Raw genomic sequence first — 413 nt, 5'->3', positions numbered from 1 at the left:
ATATGCACTGTTCAAGCATTCATTCAGAAAACAAAAAGTATTGTCACCACATCAATATAATTAAATTAAATTCAAGGATAAACTCGAAATTCATGTACTTCTTGTTCTTTTGAATTAAAACATTTTTCATTTAAGAAAGGTGAAGGATTAATGGAATTATTCATAACTTTAAGACATAGTTACTAAACACCAATGATCATGAAGTAGAGACACAAAACATAAATGAACATACAACATAAAAACCGAAAAGCAGAAAGAAATTAGAACAAGGAATGAATCCACCTTAGTGGCGTCTTCTTCTTGAAGGTCCAACAATGTCCTTAAGCTCTTCTATGTCCCTTCCTTGCCTTTGTTGCTCCTCCCTCATTACTCTTTGATCTTCTCTTATTTCATGGAGAATGATGGAGTGCTCA

This window comes from Arachis duranensis, chromosome 5, assembly GCF_000817695.3.
Source record: "Arachis duranensis cultivar V14167 chromosome 5, aradu.V14167.gnm2.J7QH, whole genome shotgun sequence".
NCBI lineage: Eukaryota > Viridiplantae > Streptophyta > Magnoliopsida > Fabales > Fabaceae > Arachis > Arachis duranensis.
The sequence above is the reverse complement of the archived record's forward strand: the minus strand, read 5'-3'. Positions refer to the sequence as shown.